Raw genomic sequence first — 22,994 nt, forward strand, 5'->3', positions numbered from 1 at the left:
GGAGGCCTGCATTTGTGCGAGGCAGTCTGATTTATTGCAATATTTTTTCCAAGAGCTATGGAACCAAGAAGTGGAAATTAAAATAATTCTTCTTGCCAGACTTAAATTGAAGGCACATTTTGGTGAAAGAAATTCGATCAATATTTCTTTTTTTTTTTGCTTTAATAAGGCAAAGCAGCCATCGAAAACTGGTCAAAATCACCTATAAAAACTCGACAGTTGCCTGCCACTAGAGTCACCATGCCATATTTGCCAGTGGCAAAAAAAAATTTATTTTCCTGGTGCGAATACCTTAATTAGGCCCCTCAAGACCCAACATACTTTAAAATGCATGGAAAAGCTTCGCCCTATAGTGATTATATAGACATTCGATGCTATTCTTTAAGGTAAAACCTAAGTAGATATAACAGGAATACTGTACAATGTAGGTTTTTTGAGATTCACGTTGTGCTTCAAAGGAAGCAAATATTAAACATTTAAAATGAGACAGATTTTGATGCTTTTTTTTACATTCTAAGCATCTTGCCAATTATAAAAATTTTGACTGCCCTTTAAAAACACATTATTATTTTCCCATTTGCGATATTCAAACTTATATATGCGTATGAAAGAATTCATCTTTTTTAAAAAATGCGAGGTCCCATTTAAAAAAAGGGTGACTTGTAAGTAAAAAAAAACTGACATCTGTTGCCAAAATATTCTCGTTTTAAAATCAGTCATGCACGTAGAGCGAGCCTGGTTATTCGTTGTGCCCATTGTGAGCCCCAAGACATCTCTTACGAGAACGAGTTTATTACTGTAATTTGTAGTGTATGTCTTGCGAGCAGACTTTTTATCGGTTTTTTCCCCCAGAGCAATGCAAGTCCAGAGCGTATATTGCAATGCACAAAGGGCAGAATATTTTCTTGCATCATAGAATATATATTTTTGGGAAATTGAACAAATCACATGCAGAGTAGATGTGTTATCGCTCTGAAACCCCTCAATATTTTTTGTTGTTGTGAATCTGCCTTTTGTTTAGTATACTCCATAATCTGCAGCTGTCTTGATGCATGATGATGCGTGACAAAAGTCAGTGGGCAACGACAGATTCATATTAATTTTTAGTTTTCATTCAATATTCCAAAGGCTTGTAGAGATACATTAAAGTACCGTAATAAAACTAAGTTTGAGATTCATTTGATATAGAAGGCGGTCTACATTTCCACGCACAGAGCAATTATTTTGAGTCTTGTATTAGTTTTGTCATTACCATTTCAGCCTTAATACGTGATGTTTTTTCGGGTTAGATTGTGATCTCACCCAAAAAACCTCTTATGGATGATATTGGTCGCGAAAGCCTCCTACGTGTTAAAATGTCAGCCTCTCGTTCATTTATTTTTAGCGCTGGTGAACGAATTTACCAAATATGAAACACTTGCACATTGAGTTTGAGTTACATTTTTTCGTTACACGGGTGGTCCCGTTTAGCAAGTTTCCCGGATATTTTACAAGGGAAATCCATGCCGCATGAGCATCGCCACAATAAGGAATATTACAACAAACTAACAGCACGAGCTATTTAACGGTGGTAAATAAAGCACATGCAACAGCAAAAAAAACATGAGAACAAGAGAGGCCTTAAAAAGTTAGCCTCCAGTGCAAGTAAGCGCTATAGTTTACTCTGCTAGTGACGTAAACACACAGAAATTAAAAATAGACAGTGCCATACGTGTGGGGCAAGAGGTGCCAGAAACAAGTTAGGCACAGGTGCAAGTATGCTCCGTGTTTTGAAGCAAATTTGATTTCTCACATTGGAAAACATACACGTGTGCTCACGTGTGCTCACGTGTATGTGTGTATTTGTTTTACATTGTTACTGAACACAGACCCAAAGGCATAAAACATCAAGAGGCCGGTAAAAAAAACGCACTAGATAAGAGTTAACGCATCTGTTTATTTGAGCAAGGTTATTAACGTTTAGAAACAGGAAAGACAATGGGAACGAATTGCAAAGTCGAGCAATACGAGAAACAGAACAGAAACGGAATAGCGGGGAATTGCAGTGTGGTCGTGGTGGTGGTGGTTGAGCAAAGTGTGGATGAGATGAAACCAGTCCGTCTGGCAGACCAAGTCCTCAACATGAGGTGGAGAAATACAAATTGCATTTAGGTTCCTTTGATTCGTTCATCACATATACATGTCGCATGGGTAAACGCTGCGACTTTTGATAAAGCAAAGGGCTAAGATCATGCGATGTGACTCATAAGAAAGAGACGTGAATTGGTTCACTCACGTGGGAGATTACGACACCCGATTTCCCTGCACACATGTTTTATATGGCCCCGCTAATAATTTTGATATTTTTTTTTTTATAATCGTGAGATTCCTTCAATACAATCCTCTGTCAATCTTCACTCGTGACTCCGATGATTCTTTCATTGTTTTTTATGAGACCGTGTACAATTCCCATTGGTCGAGTTTCTTGGGGAAGCACAATGACACGCTTTCAGAATATAGAGCACATGGTTCAGTACGTGCTTTGACCTAAGCGATTTTACAAAACTTTTTTTTAATTTTACCAGGTAATGCCCAGTGAGCTATGAAACTCGTTTTAAGAAGCGACTCGGCCACAAATAATAGCTCAACGAAGTGGCTACTCACGTGGAAATGTAAAGCAGCCAAATACTGGAAACGCACGTTGATTCAAAATGTGGAGGGGGAAAAAACCGGACGACCCGGATAAAAAAAAAATTTCCACGCGACCACAGGGAGAAAAAGAGACACGCAAACTCCAAATATACAGCAGGTGCCACGGTGGAGATGCAACCCACGACCTCCTGTTCACCAGACGAGATAGTTAAGATATCGCCACCGTGCCGACCTTGCTGCGGGATGGTGAAGCTGAACGGTGTCTTCAGTCGGAATCAATTTACACAGTAAATTGAGACACATTTAAAGAGCACTATAATGACAGTCGTAACACCTTTCTCACACGTTTCTATTTGGTTAAGCCGATTGAATAGAAAGCATGGTCTGCTTACGTAATATTATGTCTGTATCATGTTACAAGGTGGCATGAAATGTAGATTTTTATCAAGTGAATTTCAAAGACGAACATAATTTGTTCGCAGCAGGCGCAGAAGACTAAAGTCACGACCAATGCAAGTCTCGTGGATAGAGGTCAGAGCGAATTTTTTACTTCAGATGATTTTTCTTTTTCAATGCATGAAATTGCTAGTTTTGTTGGGATATTCACGCAATGCAGGACACGCTTTTAAAAAGCGTTGTGAGATACATCAGCACAAACAACGCTAGATAAAATGGCATTATTGCAAGAAATAAAAAAAGGTAAATGTGCAGCCCTGCGATGCTTGCTCACGCTGCTGCTCATGAAAGGGCCTTCACTAGATGGAGCTTGACCGAGCCCCCGTCAAAAAGAAGTCCGTCAGGCCCACTCTTCCTAGCTTGCCAGACGGCCCAAGAGAGGCGGGGGCACCCACACTTAACCTCACCACACTCAGCGACCCGCCGATTGACTTAACTGCGCAGAAAAACCATTCGCACTCCTGTGTGTGAACCCGTTCACACTGTCGCATTGTTTGAACCGCCACTCCACGAGATCGAATAGAACTGGCGACCTCGGATTGCGAGTCCAGTTTGCTGGCCATTATACACCACGGCAGCATCCCTTCATACAATTACGCTCGCGAACCAAACAAAAATAGACCCAAATGTGTGTGTCTGTTGGGTGGAACAGGACTACGTATCGATGAAGGGCACAGGGTAACGGCAGCAATACTGTAATGGTTTTCTCTGCTGGATTTCATCTTGAATATATATATATTATTCTCCATGTGCTCAAGTGACGGCATTGCGCCTGAAAGCTGCACCGAGTAGCAGATTATTGCCCGGATTAGGTACACGTTAGACAACTCCTCAGGGATCTCTCCCATGGTTAAACTTCTGAATACTGTAAAAGTCGTCAAACCCAAATGCTTGCTGCACGAGACATTTTACCTTAATATGAGACCATTGATTTTACATGTGCAAATTACACAAGATTAAATCCATCTGTAAGGAATGTTGAGTGTAACCCTTGATATGCATGGGCTTTCTCAGGATACTCAGGATACTGAGAAACACACCTGGATGTAGGGCCTTGTTTAATATTTTCCGAGACTCAGAGAGACTTTCAAGTTTCAAGTTTCATCTATTAGGTGTAGCCCTGTGAGCCATGCGGCTTTTGAGTCGGGTGCAACCGCAACAAACAAAATATGAACAGAGAACATCTTAAAGCGACGACGCGGGTGATTACATTACTTAGAGCTATCATTTACACCATGTTCTTGGCAACGTATGCAAAATGATTATGCGTTGCGGTATTATTACATCTCCACATTATCATCAACAACAGTCATGATCAATCCACGGCTGGATGAAGGCACCCCCCCCCTCCCCTCCCCAAAGCCATTGCCATCTCTCACGGACCTGCGATACAAAAGTCCGTCCGTCTCCTGCACACATCTCTCGTAGACTACCTCGTGGCGCGTTTCTTCCTTTCGCCACTTGCTCAATCTTTTCTCAGAGGGACGCTGTCCTTCCCAAGCCCACTTACATTTTCTTGAGAGGAAATATGACCTTCTCAAACTTGCTACGGGTTCTGTAATTGATGCTCCTCGCGTTGTATCTCAGTGTGTAATTCCTAGAATTCACCTCTCCACGCTTGCTTACCTTGTTTTTTCGCATTAGAAGAAAAAAAACTGTCTAATAATTAAGTTTAGCTTTCCAAAACCATTCCAACCTACTCACATTCGCCTCTTCAATTCGCAAATTGTCATCGCTTTAGTAGCTGTTTCCAGGCGCTTATTAGGATGATGTGTTTTCCAAACTTGAAGCACGTGGCTTTTGTTTTTCTCGTATTTATCACGAGTCCCACTTTGCCGCCTTTTTTGCTAAGTTATTCCGTCAATGCACATAGGTCATTCCTATCGCTTTTCTGTAATAACTATCATCAGCCAACATGAAATCATTAAAATTTCCTCCATTTATACTGATGCCTGAGGTTACCGCTATTTAAATGTATGTTGTTCTCTGATTTTTATCCTCGCCTCATTGAGTTCAAATATGTTCCAATTTATTTCTCACACTGCAGTGCTTATGCAAAACCAAAGAACCTACGTTTAACGTACATTGCGGTGTCAAATTATCACGTTTCATATCAACCAATGCGAATGGAGTTTTCAGTGGAATTTTTTTTTTAGACACGGACATTAATTATGTCATTTTAACACGACATCAATAACTACAGAATCGTTAACAAGGGATTTGCTTGTGGGAGCAGTGGCACAGTGGTTAGCGCGCTGCGCGGGGAAACTTGCGGTCCGAGTTCGATTCTTGCTCACAGCCAACACTGATGACAATTGTCTGCACCAGTCCTGGACCTCCACTAAGTCTACTCAGCCTCAAATGAGGTTCCTGGCGCGGTGCGTAAACATCGCCGTGAAGGAGACAAAGGCGGCCGGGCGTGGAGCTGGTCACCCACCCCCCTCGCGTGCCGTTCCGGCCCTCATAGGTGCTCGCTAACAGCACTTGCCCCAATAGTCTGTTATGGCCTATACGGAGACCTTTGTCAAGGCGGCTTAGAAGTTCACTGCAACAATTCATTTTCCTGTGCCACCATCCGCTGCCCAAGGTGTCATGAGGAGGATAACGATGCGAAAATAACATTTAATAGCGTTCGTGATGCGAGCTCGAAAGACAGAGGGGACACACGGTGAGCACGCGCCACTGAAGAGAAAAATAAACTGGGACCGTTTCCCGAACAGGAATTTGACTTCCCGCTTTAGGAGGGGGACACAAAGACAAAGATCCCCCGTGTAGCCTTAGCAGACTGTTGGGGCAAGTGCTGCTAGCGAGCACCTATGAAGGCCGGAATGGCACACGAGGGGTGGGTGGCCAGCACCACGCTTGGCCGCCTTTGTGTCCCGAGTGGCGATGTTTTACGCACCGCAATAGGTAATCATTTTAGGCTGAGTCGACCTAGGGGAGGCCCAGGACCGGTTCAGATAATCGTCACCAGTGTTGGCCGTGAGCGGGAATCGAACTCGGGTGGCCAGGTTTGTAGCACAGCGCGCTAACCGCTACACTACACGCACACACACTTGTTATTGCATCAATGAAGCACCGTTCACCTGTACACGTTTCGTGAAAATAAAACTTAACCGACGACTGCGCCGCGAAGAATAGATGAAGCGCTACGTCTCATCGCGGTGCAGATATTACTCTTGGCTGCAGGTGGATGAGTCGGTGATTTGTGAGCGCCCCATTAACGTGCAGGCCCCTTTACATGGTGGGGTGGGTTGGGGGAAATGTCAATACAATATTTTCTGAAGAAGAAAAAAAATGAACAGAAAAAAATCAACCTCACGGTAACTTCGTGGATATGTTTTTTTTTTAATGAATATATGGGGAGATAATTCGCACTGTGTCTGTACAAATTAGCAAATTGGGTCAGAGCTGCTGTACAAGAAGCGGTTGCATCCTTTTTTGAGTGGAAAAGGAAGCGATTTCAATTGGATCCAACCTAATAAAGCACAACCAGTTTGTTGTTCTTTTAAATCTTTAAATATGACTATATTCTGCATTGTGCATGTGTATTTTGAGATAATTAACTATCAATTAGTGTTATTGACTTTCAAGGAAACAATTACTGAGGTGTTTAAATAATTGAATCACATTACATCATAAGCATAGTTGATAGTCACTCCATTCTTAGAGGAAAAGGCCCCTTCATGGAGGCACGAAGATTCACAGAGACGAGTATAGTACGTGGTAGTTGGGGTGGCATTGTGGCGAGATGTTTACTCCCTTGCCTGGTATGGAGGAGATCGTGGGTTCGACCGTGTATTTCTGTATATTTGGAGTTTGCATGTGTTCCCCATGGTCTCGTGGAGATTTTTTTTCCGGGTCCTCCGGTTTTTCCCTCCGCATTTATAAACGTGTGCGTTGTTAGTGTTTGGCTGCTATAAATGTGCACATGATAAGCCACTTCGTTGAGTTATCATTTGTGGCCAGGTCACTTCTGAAAAAGAGCTATACAGCTCAGTGGGCCTTATCTGGTAAATTAAAAATGTTTTTTAATCTCACAGGAAGTGCTGATGTCACCATGTGGCTTCACCCAACTAGGAAATTTAGAAATGTTTTTCAAATTTGGATTTTTTTAAAGAATGACAACATTATAATACAGGACTCGAACTGAAAACCTCTTGCTTCAAGTTCAAAATGTGCAAATTCTTGGCCAAGTCTCGACCCCAAAGATACGTAATAAGTCTTCAACAAATATCGCTGTCATTGATATATTTTTAATTGCACAATGCATAGGGAAGTGCCGGGATCAACATGTGCAATTTTTTACAGATGTTTTCCACAAGAAACCAAAACAGATCACGTATTTAAAGATGGTGGTACCCTTTCCCAACTGCACATTATAAAAGAGGCGAATTATTATTTGTGTTTGTTTTTGGTATTGGAAGGTGTAAAGTGAAATGTATTGGGCAATGAGGCTGCAATATGGTGACTACCGAATGAATCAATGCATTGTTTGTAAACGTTGCAACTCCTGCAATCGACATATATTTGTGTTGTTGACAACAGAAGTGCAATTCCAGTTGCTGATTCAACTCTAGGCAACGTTGCTCGTGTTGCGAAGTTTGATTTTGGATGACAGGCAAGCATGAATTAAATATATACCGGAGGTTTTATGGGCAAGTACAGGAAGAAGTAATTTAATAATCCATTACAAGTTGAATATCCAAAAAGTGTATGCAGGGATTCGTCTACTTACGAACATTCGACTTAAGAACTTTCAGAGATACGGACAGACCTGTCCGTATGTCCAGTTGCCTGTTCAGACCGAAAGTTTTAAGTTCAACCGCTGTGCAATAGATGGCGGTGGTTGTTCAGTGTCATTACCCAGCATTCCCAGCATTTCTGCCTGGGCCGCCGCCATTGTCTCTTGTTGTGTTGTCACTGTGCGGTTCACTACGACGTTGTCTGTGCTTTTCGCGAACATTATCAACCCCCATCATGTCTCAGAAGCGTAAGAGTGGTGAGAGTGTTGAGGGCGGTAGTACGAAGAACCAGTGACATCTACAGGAGATTGCACAACTTTGAAACCCATTCCCCGTGTTTAGTGTAGATGCCGTGGAACGCGTTTGGAATCGACAGCAGTAAAGTTGGACTTACGAACATATCGACTTTCAAACAGAACCTAACTCGTTCGTAAGTAGATGAGTCCCTGTACCAACTGGGTGCCGAAACTTTAATGTAAGCCCAAACAGCAAACAGCAACGCACTTCTTGTCTCACATAATCACAACTGTTGAAATGTCATATTGGAACTTCTTGGGGAATTTAATTGAAAAAACAAATGTGAAGCGTGACATTCATCAGAAATGCCATGGACTGTTAATAAAGGGCACATGATAACGCACGCTCAATCTCCGCACCTACAATTGCAGAATTTCTGGGTAAGCCTGGATGGGTTGATTGTGTGGTTCATCTGCTACACTAATCCAGACATAGCTCGTTAAGACTCCTCTGGCTTCAAACCTCTGAGAGAACTATTCTTAGGTTTTTTCGGTAAAGTCACGTAGGTAAAAACATTAAAAAGTAAAATAAAATAAAAATCACGACGTTTCCGTCTTCAGGTGGTACCGTCACAGCCACGACAGCTGTATCAAGTAAATGAGAGATTGCAGGAGCTACCACTCCGTTTATATAATGGTTGGAGACTTTACCGAAAAAACCTAAGAATATGAATCATTGCAGTCACGAAAGCTTCAAATCTCTGAGAGAACATCAATGTGGAAAGCGGTTCGACAGTGACAGGGCTGTGAAGGCAGTGGTGCAGTAGTGGGGAGTGGTAGCACGCTGCGCTATGAACCCGGCGACGCGAGTTCGATTCCCGCTCACGGCTAACACCAGTGACGTATATTTGCGCCTTACCTAGGTCGACTCAGCCTCAAATGGGTGCCTGGTGCAGTGTATAAAAACATTGCCACTCGGGAGACAGGGGTGGCCGGGCGCGGTGTTGGCCACCCACTCCCTCGTGTGCCGTGCTGGCCTTCAGAGGCGCTCTCCAACAGCACTTGCCTCTACAGTCTGTTGAAGCTTAACGGGGGATCTTTGTCTTGCAGTCTTGGATGAAGTACTAACAAAGGGACTTCGCGTGGACATCGAAGTGCAATGCCTTGGCGAGAGCAGTGGTACAGTGGTTAGCGTGATGTGCTATGATCCTGGCAAACCCAAGTTCGATTCCCAGCCAGGTCTGGCATCAGTGGCAAGCGATATCACAACTGATCCTACCCTCCCATCTGCCTTCACTAATCCACGCTAACCAATGTGGTGAAGTATGATCATAGAACTCCCAAGACCTGACATGACATGGGAAAGCCTTTATCCACTGGTAAATTTAGAATGGATGGAATTTATTATGCTTAACCATATATTGTGTTACAATGAGCATTTCAGCCCTATGTTTAATAAACATTTCAATAAAACATTGTGATCTAATGTTATAGTTCAGCAACAATAGGTGAGTTAATTATTTGTGTGGCTTACCCGTTCCCTCCGTCCACATTGCACTCCAGTCTGACTGTACCATCCATCTCACTGAGCTCATGAATGTTGCTATCTGCAGCCTGTGGTATCAGCAGGCATCTGGTGTCCTTGGTTGTTCCTGGGAAATAATCTGTCGTGAGAAATGATCAGATTGATGTTGTTTTTTTGTACACATCCCATCAGCCAAATTTTTATTTATTTTACTTGTGTCGGACCACTGAAGATGAAATTACGCTCTCCCAGAAGGCCGTGCGGCTGGTGGGGTTGTGTACAAGCCACAGCTATGTGAGAGGGTTCGTATTGTCTGGTTATTTATATTGTTACTAATATTGTACACAATAACGAGAATGGTTACATTGATGTTTGCTGAAGAGCAGAGATTTTCCAACTTGACGGGCTAGATTCTTTGTCACGAGTCAGACCGATGCGACTTGGTTGGGTCTACGTTTCTGCAATGGGATTTTGCAGCTGTGTCAAAATTATTATATATTTTTTATCTTCTTAACGTCGGTCCAATACAACACCTTTGTGATGCGCTCGAGATTTATACTGCTGGAACAATACTCCGTGTCTCTTGAAGCAGGAGGATTTTTGCAATAAGCCTTTGTTAAGCATCTAACAGGACTGTCTCCACTCTGGGCCCCCTTTTATTGCTCGGCACCCATGTATTTTGCAGCCCTATGTTTAGTGCGGAGGTGTCAAATTTAACACTTCCATTCTCACCTTTTGCCACCACGGACCCGAACCTAATCACTCACCTCTCCCTAACTCCACCTGTGCTCTCCACCCCCGCCTCCCCCTTGCCCAGGGGAATGTAATGTGTAGGAAGACAGGTGGGTAGGAACGTCTGAGTTATCCACCCTTTACTGTATTGTGTAAATCTTATAGTGCATTTCGTTCTGGGCTGCAGATGCTGGTATATAATTTTACAGTGAACGGTACGTTTTTTGCAATAAAAGCGTAGGCTTTGGTGCAGCTGTAGTATCATACTCTTTTAACGTTTACAATGTAGCCTTTTACAATGCGCTGCATTTGTGTCAGCGAAGTCCTATAAAACTTCAGTGCGCCTTTTGTACATTCAGCCGGAGAGTGCTTCTGAATTGTTGCTCCTCTGCCCGAAGTATGGTATTACAAAGCGGAATCGTTTTCCGAATTTGTTTTTGTTACCAGGTGCGGAATGGCGGCGCAACGGCAGCAGAGTGAAGTCTCCTGGAATTGAATTCTCCAGGTGAGCAAGTCCTTGTTGTATTAACAAGTGAACAACTCTACCGGATGACACTTTTTTGTGTATCCACATCGATGCGCTTGGGGGGAGGGGGGGTGCTATTGGTGGTTCCAAATTTTGTAAGTGTACTATGGGCCGTGCATAAATGGCGTGACGCACCTAGGGGGGGCGGTCAGACATTTGTGATGATGTGTGACGAGGGGGGGGGGGGTTTGAAAAATGTGACGTCACATCAAAATGCGCAACTTTACATAAATATAGACAACACGTTCTACTTGAATAAATAGACGTTTTAATAAATGTTTTCTCCTACAAAATCAGAGTGCAGCGCCACATTAAATACGCACTACAATGACAATAGTTTAAAGCGATTTGAAGCATGTTTTTTTTTTGGGGGGGGGCAGACCTCATATTTGAGGGGGGGGGAGTCTGACTTTTTGTGACGCCGTGTGACGAACGAGGGAGGGGGGTTAAATATCTTCCAAAATCGCGTGACGTCATTTATGGACGGCCCCTATTGCATTATGGTGAATGAGACAGCCCTCACCTGCCATTATTGGCCCCATGACCGATTACATACAACGTCAACTGAATTTGGAAAGAAGAAGAAAAAATAATATCGATTCTTGCACACACACGAATCGATACGTGTTTCGTGAGCATTCGGATATACAATGGGGGGTGCTTCAAAAAGATGTGAACACTTCGTAGAATTTGCAACAATTCAACGAGAAATGTGCTGCTTCCGGGGCTCTGGAGACCACCTGGAGAAGATTCCAAGCAATGTGTTGACAACGGTGGCGAACAAGCGGAGACTGATCTTTTGAAGCTATTAAAATACATTTGTTATAATGTTACAGTGTATTATCCGTTCATTTCCCTTTGAAAACGATAGTCTCATTCAAGTGTTAACGTTTTTTTGAAGCACCCTGTATTTATTGTTGCTAACCACTGCGCCAACATATGGACCAAATGTTGTGCAAAACTCGTCACTTCATGAGATAAAAAATCCATTCGGATCTCTCACTGAGTAGCGCAACCCATTATGTACCCAGGTATGTTGAACTTCTTTCGCGCCGTACACAGCAAACCATGTTCATCGGTAGTTCTTAAATATATAAATATATCCTATTTATCTACTCAATCGCCCGTGGATACATGTGGATAATAAAGTGAATGCGGTGCCGTTGGTGACCAATTTTCAATGTGCCTCTTAGCCGCAGATAAACTTGGACCACAGCATGAATGTAATCCGGGACTCCATCCAACATAAAAATAAGTATAACCCGTAAAAACAAAGTTTTTCACTATAAATCCTTTATATGCGTGGCAGCGAACTTAATATAAAGGATTTAAAAATATATTCGCCTGTGGAGGACGCGGGGATCGATCCCGCGACCTTTGGCATGGGAAGCGAGGGCGCTACCAACTGCGCTACTCCGCCACGGCCTGTGGAGGGGTTACGCTCTTGGCTCTTATACTGTGACGTTCAGCCAAAGCGATGAATGAGTTCTATTTGAATATATGTAAAATATTTTTTTTTGCCTAAAAAGTGTAAAATTTTGGGAATTTTTTTTCACGAACATTAATTGTCTGGCACAACGAGTCTGTGTGGAAAATGTCAGCTCGATTGGATCACGGGAAGTGGGTTAAAAAACGACCAAAAGATTTGCACGGTCCTAAGCAAGCAAGCAATCACGCAAGCAAGCAAGCATGCGAACTTAATATAAAGGATTTAAAAATACGGACATTCGGAATGTCTGTGGATAGACTTGGGGGTTGCCGATCGATGATGAGACTCGCAAATAGTAAGTGTACAAATAATAGGAGCTCCACTCTGCTGACACTTAAAGAAGGTAGTAAAAAAAAGAAAATTGGGGGATGCAATTAAAACATAATTTAATTAAACCCAAGTCTATTTTTAAATCCTTTATATTAAGTTCGCTTGCTTGCGTGCTTGCTTGCTTGCTTACGACCGTGCAAAGCTTTCGGTCGTTTTTTAACCCACTTCCCGTGATCCAATCGAGCTGACATTTTGCACAATGTTCGTGAAAAAAAAATTCAAAATTTTTCCACTGTTTAGGAAAAACAAATTAAATATTTAATTACCAATTGTTTAATACTGCAGACAATCATCTGACCCATAGGTGGCAGCCATCTCAAGCCAGAAGACGAGAGGACTCTAGCCGCCACGCATATAAAGGATTTAGAGTGAGAAACTTTGTTTTTACGGGTTTACTTATTTGAGACGTACATACGGGTGGAACATTGGTTTACGCTGGTTCACAAGCAATGGCATGAAACCAGCGATCCGAATGCAATTCCTCAACACGCCCAATGTCAGTGGCAGGTGATGTTACAATCGGTCCTGCCTTCCTCCACCTTCTACCAAACCGCACTGACCAGCGTGGTTGGAGAATGGTAAACAAAGCCACCCCTGACCGACCGACAGGGCAGGGGGCGGCCTAAATCCATTGCTGCATTGAGAATGGCTGTTATTTACGTATGTAAAGTCTTCTCTTTTTGTGGTACATTTATATTGATTTACTACCCACTTAAAATAGTTTAGGCACACTGCTGTGTGGAGATTACCTCCAACTGAACACAGTGGGTGGCGAACACAGCTCCTCACGGCGATATATGCACATACATGCCTGGAATTCTGAGAAATACTATATATAGCATGTATTCCGTGAAAAAATACGTATTAATACATTTCATATGCAGGTGTAGTGGAGGCACAGTGGTTAGCGCACAGCGCAATAAACCTTCCGGCTTCTGACTCCTATTCCCAGCCACGCTGATATAAGATATCCGATGTGATATCTATCATCAGGGATATCAGATATCACATTGTTATCGCAACTGATATCTGAACTAGGGCGCTGGTTCAAGATATGAGTGTGGTAAAAAAAGCATTTCGAAGATGGCATCGGCAGGCCTTCACCCAGCAGGGAAATGACAAAGAGCTGTAAATTATCGTAATAATAGTAACACAAATATATACCTACCTTGCACACACACACACGCACGTACGCAAAAAAATAAATACAGGCAATGTGCTATGTGCAAAAATTAGAGAGCAGAACCCATCCGCCGATTTTATATTCTTTCGGTCTGCTCTTTCACTCCAGGATCTGATCATACCACCCCAATATACTTACATTCTGCATTACACCTGCCACTCCACGACACGGATTCGCATTATTGCTTTCCCCGCCCTCCCTCCCACCCCACCTTTTGTGTACCGAATTGGGTGGGAGAGGTGGAAATTCATTAAGTAGTGTTGAATTACGGCACGCTGCGCTTTGCAGCGAGGCAGTGCTGGGATTTATGGGCTTATTCCGACAATCTATGGTGCATCTCAAATTTGCCGAAAGGTGCTGTATGAATGGTCAATTATAAGCGCCCGGCCGGGAATGCTTCGCGGCTTCCTGGCGGCTGGCAAGCTTTTCAACAAACACACACAATGCGTGGAAACACTAGCGTGGGCTCAATTTGCAAAAACCCCATTGTGCAATGCACCGCTGCATCAGGAATGTCTGCTGACAGGAGCTGTGATTTCCAATTCTCCGTGCATTGCATGCAGCTTGCGAAACGCAAGCCCAAGCAGAATTTAGCGTGGCGCACGCGAGGCTGAGCGCCGGTAAATGCCTCCGCTGTAGTTACTACTTGCTACTGTGCCCTTTTTGGAATTCAGAGAACACTGCTCGTGCATTCGGTGATGTATTGGGCTATTTAGCCTGCAGCATAGGGCAAGACAATCATGCACAATGTATGGCTCCCTCAACACAAGGGGGCGTCACAATCAATAATAATTGTGACCCGCTCGGAGTTAACCTTTACTCTGCTAGGCACGCACAGTAAATAAAGGTGTTTAAACGCGGTGCAACAATTATTTACATTGCGAGGAAAGAAAAGACATATACTGTACTCCTTAAACACATAGTGACTCAGATTTAGTTTTTTGTTTCGTTTAAAATAGGAGGTAATTCATTAACAGTGGACTTATAGACTTGATTTGGAGCTTTCGTGACTGCGGGAATTACTCTTTGGTTCTTTCGGTAAAGTCACGTAGAAAGAAAATAAATTAAATAATAGCATACGACGTTTCATGCAAATCTCTGGACTTATAGAGTTCATGTCACCCCAGGCTCAGCTTTGCATGTGTAAATAATATGCTTCTTAATTGGGTGGTGGTGGGGTGGTGGTGGGGTGGTGGTGGGGTGGTGGTGGGGTGGTGGTGGGGTGGTGGTGGGGTGGTGGTGGGGTGGTGGTGGGGTGGTGGTGGGGTGGTGGTGGGGTGGTGGTGGGGTGGTGGCGCAGAGGGGAAGCACTACAAAACCGGTCCCATGGGTTCGATTCCAGGCGGTGGCGAGTGGCACCTGAACCGGTCCTGGACACCGCCTTCACCAACACGCTGCACTGACCAGCATGGTGAAGTATGGTGAAAAACAAGGCATTATCCCCATTACTAATACGGCATGTATCCAACAGTGGATTCACAAAGGGCCATACATTATTGTTGTTATTTGTTTTTTTGGGGCGGGGGGTGAGATCCCATTTCCATTAAAAATACATATTTTTTTTTTTACGCAGTGCAGTTGCTGGAATGTTTTGTTTGGCCTTTGACATTACCATCCAAGAGATCTCAGTCTTGGCAGTGACCGCTGCCTGTTATTTAGCATCCCACACTCTACAACAGATTGCATGATAGCGCGATGCCTTTTAACATTGCTGAGCAGCTGTGGGAAGGGGGAGGGGGGTTTGCCTCCACCACCCCTCTGCCCTATCCAGCCACAGATCTACACAAAGCTCTGGACAATGGCAACGGAGCCTGGGAGCTGCATTCAAAAACATTTCGAGCTGACTTTAGAAGCCCTCCTTTGCTACTGAGGACGGCAGTAAGTGACTGGCCGCTCACGAGAGCGACTTTAATCATACAAATCTCTATCATCAATGGCACCATCAGCCATGATCTATTCACCGCTGGATGAAGGCCTCAAGCAAGCAAGTGGAATATTTGCTCCATCTCCATGGTGGACGTGCAATGGGTCATGCTCCATCATTTGGCTTCAAATGTCGTTACGTCTCGACCTAGAGCCATCACCCCCTCATAGCAACGTGTCAACGTGGCGAGATGTTCACTCCGTCGCCTGGTATACAGGAGGTCGTGGGTTCGATTCCGACCCTGACGCCTGCTGTATATTTGGAGTTTGCGTGTTCTCCCCGTGGTCGTGTGTATTTTTCTCCGTGTCTGTTCCCCACCCCCCCCCCCCCCCCACACACGTTTAGAAACACGTGTTTAGAGTATTGGACTGAAATACATTTCCACGTGATACACCACTTCGTTTGTCCGGGTCCTCCGATTTTTTCCTCCACATTTTAGAATGAACATGCATATAGAGTATTTGGCTGCTATAGATTGCCACGTGATAAGCCACTTCATTGTGCTATCATTTGTGGCCAGGTCGCTTTTGAAAAAGAGCTACATAGCTCAGTGGGGCTTACCTAGTAAAATAAAAAAATGTTTAAATAGTTTAATAATGTCCTGCCCAAGTTCAGCTACTCCTCTGAACAATGTTATTTCTTTAACGTGCATATGTTCTCTTTGATTCCGAGGAAGCACCAATCAAAATATCCTACAACACCTTTCAGCTTTTGTTCCGTTTTCTTTGCTAATGCTTATGTTTTTTATCTTATATTTTTATAGCGCCTTTATCCAAGGCTTATCAGTGGTACAACGAGGGTGGCTGAAGGTGATATCCTAGTTAGTTCCACTGCTGGATTATATTTTTTCCGCCTGAGGACGACCGCTTGTGTTGCGATCGAAACGTCGTGATATATTTTATTTTATACCTACGTCCCTATACCGAAAGAACCAAAGAGTATAGGTGATGTGCTGTTTAGGGATGGGGTATGAGGAGGGAGGTTAGTGTGTACAGGAATTACTGGGGTACCTCGGGACGAAGGGAAGGATGGGCCAGGGAGAATAGGGAGGAGCACAAACTCGACAGGGAGGGTGATCGTCGCTTAATGCGGTGGGGAAGTTTGTTGCAGCGTAAGGATGCAATTAGAGAAAAGGAGCGGACTGGATTTTCTGACCCGTACACATTCAAAGTGTGAAAATAAATGGAAGGCCTCCTGACCAGATGGTGCAACTGTGGACATCATCAAAGAAGCGGGACCGATTGATGGAGCAATATTCGTGGCCCCGCTCACGAAAGTCATGGTTGCGCTCTATTCACGTATGACCGGGCGTTTTGACTTTATCACCGCTTGCTTCAGTCAAAGCATTTGGAAACCTCAAATTCTTTTAGCTAAATGTCGACACAAGCCTCAATATTGCTATTTACAAAGGGTTATAAAACGAATTTGACGATCCATATGTCATAAGTAATTGACACTTGCAAAAGCCTTAATTAGGTCCACTGGTAACAATATATATTGCATTGTATACGTGTGGAAATTTTTTTTATCCTGCGATATCGAAGAATTGTGAAACGTGGAGAGACCTTCATCCAGCAGTGGATTGACCATGGCTGATGATTGTGATAAAGCAGAGCTCTACACATTTCAGTATCTTCCTGCTAGAGGGAGAGAACGTGTGAATGGTTTAGAAATATACACAAGGAATATTCAATATTCAGTGTGTGCGCATGTATTGCTGCGTTAACCATAAACATTCAATTTCAATGAAATTTGTTTGATGTGCATTGCCGTTGTCAGGGTTTGATCCCTTGATTGTAAATTATGTGGCGACTGCGGAGTTATCAAAGGTGTCTATATTGGGTTTATTCGGACTTAATAACCTGTGATTCATTTCCTTTTGAATTTTCCACGCTCTGAACAGCGCAAGCATATACACTATCTGCTTTAAATTTTTTGTACCCTCCGCTTGGCTTGTCTGATGAATATCGAAACTGCCATGAAGATGAGGGCAGCCACACACACACACACGTGCATTTTCCTGTGCATTGCGTGGCGAGGTGTTAACTCCCTCGTCTGGTATGAAGGATGTCGTGGGTTCGATCTCAATACTGACGCCTGGATATATTTGGAGTTTGCATGTTCTCCCCGTGGTGGCATGGGTTTTTCTCCAGGTCCTCTGGTTTTTTTAAAATCTAAACATTGAAAATCATGCATTTAGGGTATTTGGCTGCTGTAAATTTATATAAGATAGGCCACTTCGTTAAGCTATTATTTGTGGGCAGGTCGATTCTGAAAAAGAGCTATATAGCTCAGTGAGCCTTACCTGGTGGAATATTTTTTTTATAGATAATGTGTAGTATTTATTTTGCACTTTTGTCCAAAAGGCAACAATTGCACACATCTGAAATTCCAGTCCTCTGACTGCAGTGGCCTTTAGACAATTTTATTTTTCTCTTTATTTTTTTTTATCAAGCAAAGGTTGTCTTTTACGGCATTATAATGCAGAACACTCTTAACGGGTGCTACGCAAAGACCTCTTTGTTGGCCATTAATCCTTTTACCGGCGCCGTTTTGAAGACAGCAGCTGGGTGTCGGGGTGGAAACGCAACGGAAAGTGGCGGACGAGAACTTCGCGTCGCTCCTCGACGGCCGCAACGCAGCCACCGCCGCCACTTTGGATGCCTCGCCGTACAAACGTGGATCGAAATGAATTGCCGAGCGTCGACTTTTAAAGCGATGCGCTGATAAGAAGGCGGCGGTGGTTCCTGCGAGAGAATACGACGTTGCCTCGCGCGGCGCGCACCGTCCGTGGAAGGGTTAATAATGGTGCGGCGAGTAATTGCTGAAATCCATTTCACTTGTCAGCAATCTGTCGCGATTTTCTTTCATTTAATGGAGATGTTCAAGCGGGTACTGGGAGGGGTTTGGTGGGGGGGGGAAATGAAAAAAAACACGGTGCTTCATTCAACAAGCGGCCTTTCCCAGATTGCACAATTTGCATGGAAATGTGACAAGCAGGGAGAGGAAGGTGAAAATAACATGAAATAACATAGAAAAAAGAGACAGCAATAGAGAGGTGACAGACTGAAATAGACAAAAAGCTGGACGTGTCGCTCGCGCGCAAAAAAATAACGTGAGCGAAGAGGAAGGTTAAATTTGAAAGCTGGTTTTGAAGCTCATGCAATTATATTCCAACATACGAACCACGTGCGTGCCACACGATCATCGCAACTGTCGGTGTAAATAGCCATTGTGATCGTGCTCTAATTGCGTCGAATATCGTACGAATCTGTGATTTTGTCGAATAATATTTCGCACTTCCAGTTTTTGTTTATTTACTTGACAAGGGCTACGCAAAAAAGGCCAATAAAATCACCTGAAAGATTTGGTGCGTTTGTGCACTGTTCTGGCTCAACTACATTATTTACAACTGCTTTCTGTGGTTACCGCACGGTACGTTTCAGTTTCATTTATTAGGATTTTCCCTGTGAGCCATTCGGCTCTTGATTTGGGTTCAACCGCAACAAACAATAAAATTACAAGATACACCTACAATTCATTGTACACAAATCTAAACATCACATACGTAAACAATAAAATCCTACATAAAAAGCACCACCCGTCCATGCTGCGTAGCGTGGTTGGCTACGTACGGTACAAAAGAAGTTCAACATACATATTGTCGAATGCCTCAATGACTCTGCCTTTCCGGGAACAACCCCGTAAAACGCTCCCCACTAAATGGACAATGCACTCTCCTGAAATTACCTTGAATGCGCCTCATCTCGTGAAGATGCCCCCCCCCCCGCCCGCAGTAGTGGGTGATGAAAACCTGAGCGGTGAAATGCTCAACGCAAGGGCCTTAACCTGTAAGGTCACATCTGAAATCCGTACGGTGTGCGTCTTGGTCCCGTGCATCCAGAAATCAACATTTGTATTACGTTCAGCGAAGGGTGGAGCCGAAACCTGAGTCGACGCGAGATCATTCAAGTTAGCCGATGTAACATAATAGCCACTTAAGCATCGCTTAGAAGTGACGTCACGGTGCGGTGAAGATTACGTGCCACTATATACACTAGGTTCAAACGTTAATTCTCTCCAACTGGTGTATTCATTAAACAGTGGGCTCCTCTGTCAGTCTCTAAATGTAATCTGTCCGCGTTTATTTTTTGTTGTTCTACAATTATCAGCCTTCATTCCATTGTTTTTGTTTTTGCCAGTAGATACATCGTCCGAACTGTTAATAAAGGCAACTACGGCTTGGGCAGGACGCGTTTCTAGAAAGGATGGTGGCGGGTGGTCGAGACTAATGAAAGAGCGGCAGCCAAATGAGAGAAATGCGCCCTCGGATGATGTCCATAAAGAAGATAGTGCAATGGAATCGGCTTGCGTGCAGGTGTTCAATGAATTGTTACATTTCAAGACTCTTGAAGGCAGTGACAGCTTTGGGAGGTCTTCATCCAGCTCTGGATTTGACCGTGGCTGATGATGAAGATGAACACTAGAAAGCATAAGTAAATGTTAAGCGAACCAACAACCGGTCAGGGATTGGTACAGAGCAAAGGGTAGCAGTGGCTTTTGGCTAACCATCGAACAAAGACGGTCACTTGCTTCGCGCGCTTTGAGATGCGCTTCTGCGATTATCTGGAACGCGCTCCCTTGCAATGTCGAAAAGCCACTGGGAGATAGGCACTATTAAATCAGAATTGAAAACTCATTTAGTTAGACCTGATTTTCATGTTTAGTTTGTTGTCCTTCCCCCACACTTCCGACTAGCATGTTAAGCTACGTAAGGTGCAAAAGAAGTTCAACATACATCGTTAGCAGAGGGAAAGATTTCTGATTTTTGTTCCTCATGACAACCACGTGCTGATTAGGCAATCGTCACACACCGCATGACGCGAGCCTAAACATCCAATGTGGTGGTGTAAACACGTTCGACTTTAAACTATCCGAGGTGTGCCGAGTGTCGTGAGCAGGTGGTACAAACGTACAATGCATCGGAGAGCTCTCGGGCACAACCGCAAAAAACCTAGGCACGACCTTTGATGTAACACGAGTCCAGCGACGACGGAATGACATAACGGATTTAAATTTCGATTTAAAGCTTTCGTGACTGCAGGGATTCATCTTCTTAGTTCTTTCGGTAAAGTCACGTAGAATGGAAATAATAAAACGCAAGTAGCCGTCCTCAGGTGAAGACCAGGTCTGTCGGGGAGACAGCGTCTTCACCTGAGGACGGCTACTTGCGTTGTGGCCGAAAGGTCGTGAGAATTATTTTATTATGTTTTATTTTATTATTTTATTATTTCCATTCTACGTGACCTCACGGAATTACAGAATTCCCGTGTGAACACATCCTAAGAGTTCCGTGTGCAATCGGTTTCGGTATCACGAGAGGAAAAACTGCCTTAATACGAACAGGTTAACTACCGCTGCGATTTCTCGGTTTGTGCCGTACAGCTCTCAGATGTGTTGCCTGTGTTTGTTCCGTGCTTTTGTTTGGCAAGATGCCTGACATTTCACTCCACGCGATGGGGGAGTCTTCAGTTGCCCGAGGAGAGCTGGTTATTCGATTTTTTTTCCTTCTTCTACGCAGGAGACCAACGTCAAGATGGAGTGCTGCTGCTGCTGCTACTGCTCTTGACTTCAAACCGCACTTGTCCACTGTCCATTACTAATGCAGCCCATGGTCTCTCCACGACACTGCCAGGGCGCTGTCTGGTGTGACATCGCAGCACGTTCTTCGGACTCGACTGAGTGATGCGAGAAACATTCCGTTATTTATCTATTTTTGCACGCGGTGTCGTCTTGAAGCGTTAAAATGCATCCCCAATTTGCGTGCGTCGTGTGGGCCGCGTTTATCCCCGCGACCGAGCACGGCGGCTGTTAACTGGAAACACTCCACAGAAGTAAATTCCTGTCTGACAGACCACCTCTCCTAGTCCACCCCCATTCCCACCCCCCCCCCCCCACCACCTTCTCACGAAGTGTCGTGCCAATTTCCTTTTAACGCCCCCTGACCACCCGAGGGCATGGAGCAGGCAAAGCCGCGTGCCGAATCTGCGCGTTGGTGCGATAAGTCCAGAGGAATTTAATATGCAACACTGCGTTGAGGTTTTTAGTCCACTCCGAATAGATAGTACAACCGAGGCATGGTAAGCGATGTTGTCTCTTCAGATGTGTGTGGTCTGCCTCAAATTAATCTGCAAAAAAAAACGCGTGTACGTGGGAGAGGACAGGTGGAGCAGGGTTCAACTCCCGGCTACGGCTAACATCAGTGGCGGGTGTTATCTGAACTGTTCCTGCTGCCGTTCCCCCAGCCCTTCACCAACCTACATGTGTAGTGACATCGAGGGATGTCACCGAGTAGTGCCGGCCTTAGAGAGGCACGGCGTGCGGTGTAACAACATCGCAGATACCACTGTGGTGTGGGTGTAGTGCCGGCCCTAGAGAGGCTCGGTCAGCGTTGATTGATAGCGCTGGATGGCACCACGCTTGGCGTACAGTGCCGGCCCTACAGGACAGGGTGTGGGAGTGCCGGCCATAGGAATGAGGTTACTGAAGGCCATGGCACTCTGATTGACCCGAGAGGACACGTGACCGGTTAAGTCTACAAAGGGGTCCCAAGTGGGGGCTAGGGGTGGTCACGTGGTCGGGGTCCAGATCCTGCTCGAGGATTCTGGAAGGTGGTCATGGCCAAGGGCGGAGCCAGCCACGCCGCAGAGAATATAAGCCGGGTCCCCCAGAGGGGCCAGCATTGTTGTTCATCATGAACAAGTCTTCGTCTACGTCCTATGTTTTACCGAGTCACCAACACGTGGACCTGGACCCGAGCTGTGGTCCTGGTCCGTTGTAGCTAGTTATGATGTAATTAGTGTCGTTAGCCTGGTGGTCATCACCATAGGTTGTTATTCTGTTAAAGGGCAGTTACCCCGTGTGGTGGTGTTAAATAAATGTGTTGCCTCATAAAGAGAACGTCTGCGACTCAGTTGAACTCACTACACATGGATCAGCGTGGTTCAACAACAAACACAGCATGGGGGAGGCCTTTCATACAGTCATGGATGCATAATTAAACTATTTGACTAAACATGCGTGGACAAGAAATTATTCATTGCTCAAAAAAAGTTTTAGGTTTGTTGAAGAGAATTTTAAAAAATTCATATATTTAACATTTCAATACACCAGTCATGAAAGGTCTCGATGCATTTATTGTATTTGCTTTACAGCAA

The 22,994-nt window shown here is 44.3% G+C and overlaps 1 long non-coding RNA gene across 1 annotated transcript in view; it reads left to right on the forward strand.

Moving 5' to 3' along the window:
• The window catches only part of LOC133341643 (uncharacterized), a 34,886-nt gene extending 13,183 nt beyond the window's left edge, over nt 1-21,703 (forward strand). The window contains exons 2-3 of the long non-coding RNA XR_009755052.1: nt 10,773-10,830; nt 21,359-21,703. This is a non-coding gene — a long non-coding RNA (uncharacterized LOC133341643). The remainder of the gene's footprint in view (nt 1-10,772; nt 10,831-21,358) is intronic.
• The last annotated feature ends 1,291 nt before the right edge of the window (nt 21,704-22,994 follow it).

This window comes from Lethenteron reissneri, chromosome 12, assembly GCF_015708825.2.
Source record: "Lethenteron reissneri isolate LAM-NWPU_2019-01 chromosome 12, ASM1570882v1, whole genome shotgun sequence".
Classification (NCBI taxonomy): Eukaryota; Metazoa; Chordata; class Hyperoartia; order Petromyzontiformes; family Petromyzontidae; genus Lethenteron; species Lethenteron reissneri.